The sequence below is a fragment of the Danio aesculapii genome, chromosome 20 (assembly GCF_903798145.1).
Source record: "Danio aesculapii chromosome 20, fDanAes4.1, whole genome shotgun sequence".
Classification (NCBI taxonomy): Eukaryota; Metazoa; Chordata; class Actinopteri; order Cypriniformes; family Danionidae; genus Danio; species Danio aesculapii.
Window position 1 is genome coordinate 43,213,458 of NC_079454.1, and position 2,347 is coordinate 43,215,804.

The window sequence follows — 2,347 nt, forward strand, 5'->3', positions numbered from 1 at the left end:
GTTTGAGAAACCCGTTCTCAAAGACTTATATTAGTCATTATTTGGGTAGCACACATATTCTGAATGCCTTCGGCAGAATTCAAATGAGCCATTTTAATATAGATTAATCTAGATTAATTACAAGATTACAGTGAGATTAATCTAGATTAATTACAAGATTACAGTGAGATTAATCTAGATTTAAAAAATGTATCTATGCCCACCTATAATAAATAATTATTTTAACATAAATACGTCGTTGAATGATGATGGGATGCTATTTCTCATATATTTTGATTTTCTCATTTTTTTCCCCAGTTAATTGAAACAAGGGTAGCACTGTTGCCTCACAGCAAGAAGGTCACTGGTTCGAGCATCGTCTGGGTCAGTTGGCATTTCTGTGTGGAGCTTGCATGTTCTCCCAGTGGGGGTTTCCTCCGGGTGCTCCGGTTTCCCCCACAAGTCCAAAGACGAGCTAGAGCTACAGGTGAAATGGGTAAGTTAAATTGTCTGTAGTGTATGTATGTGTTTGAATTCAAGTGTATGGGTGTTTCCCAGTGATAGGTTGCAGATGGAAGGGCATCCGCTGCGTAAAACATATGCTGGATTAGTTGACGGTTCATTCCGCTGTGGCAACCCCTAATTAATAAATTGATTAAGCCGAAAAGAAAATGGAATAGTATCTTATTAAATAACTAAAAATATGCTGTACTGTCATTACAGCAAAGACAAAGTGGTTATAGTAGTTACTAAAACTATCATTTGTTTTTAAAATGTATCATACATTATACATCACTAGAAAAACCTGAAAAAAATTCAGTTTCACAGTAGGGGCTAAAAATTTTCGTCTTATACAGGTGAAGTCAAAATTATTTACCCTCCTGTGATTTTTATTTATTTTTTATTTTTCAAATATTTTCCAAATTATGTTTAACAGAGCAAGGAAATTTTCACAGTATTTCCTATAATGTTTTTTCTTCTGGAGAAAGTCTTATTTGTTTTATTTCGGCTAGAATAAAAGCAGTTTTAATTTTTTTAAAACCATTTTAAGGTCAATATTATTAGCCCCCTTAAGCAATATATATTTTTCGATCGCTATAAAATTACTTGCCTAGGTTACCTATAGTTAAGCCTTTAAATGGCACTTTAAGCTGATTACTAGTATCTTGAAAATATCTAGTCAAATATTATTTACTGTCATCATGGCAAAGATAAAATAAATCCGTTATTAGAAATGAGTTAATAAAACTATTATGTTTAGAAATTATTTAGAAGTGTTGAAAAAAATCTCTCTGTTAAACAGACTTTAGGGGAAAAATATACTGGGGGGATAGTAACTGTATGTACTACAGTCTTCATTTTTGTAATAGAGATTTATCTCAGCATATATCTCATATAAAGCCCATTGAAAAGAGAGTCCAGTCACACCTGTCCATCTCCTCCAGACGGCACATGTCTTGCCTTCACTGAACCTCATCTGGGCTGCCATAGAGACACGGGACGTCCTCACAAAAGACACACACACTCACACAGACCAGAGGCGAAGGGTCCGTAACAAAGAGACAAGGGGGATGGGAGCGTGTTCATTTGGTCTGACACACACAGTCAAAAACGCAATAACAAAAAGCCACACAGAAATACATAAATCAAATCAAAATCTCTGATGCTCTGCAAATGAGATGAATGAGGCTTTGACTTACACCAATTATAGATATTTGTTGGCATATCTTTTGCTCCTTGAGGCCGCAGAGAAACATATTCATTTGATTTTACCCATTTGACACTTTCCATCCATTTGCATCAAGTGGTCCTCAATGGGCGGCTCACCTCGGGCTCTAATTAAAATACTGTTTTGAATGGAGCGCTTTCACTGATAGATAAACGCGTAAAGACTTTTTCTCCAATAAAGCGCCAGGAGAACCAGCTGGATGCTCAGCGTTTGCATAAAACCACGTCGGGATTCGCATTGACACGATTGAGAAAGCTAACGAGCGTGTTTGCAATTATTTTAGCTTTAAAAGAGAGTTAAAGAAAAGGCGCACACAAAAAAGGTTAAGCTGTTTTGACCAGCCTGATATCCATAAAGACACTGGAAAACTGTCTAAAGGGGACGTCAGAGGGCAAGATGAAAGCAGATGTATGCACACACACACACACACACACACAACTGTCTGTGTATCATTTTATGATTCTATCCATCAGTCAATCTATCTATCGTTCTATCAATCCATCTGTCTGTCAGTCTGTCCATCCATCCATCCATCCATCCATCTATTGTTTTATAATTCTTCTAGTCTATTCATCTGTCTGTCTATCTATCTATCTATCTATCTATCTATCTATCTATCTATCTATCTATCTATCTATC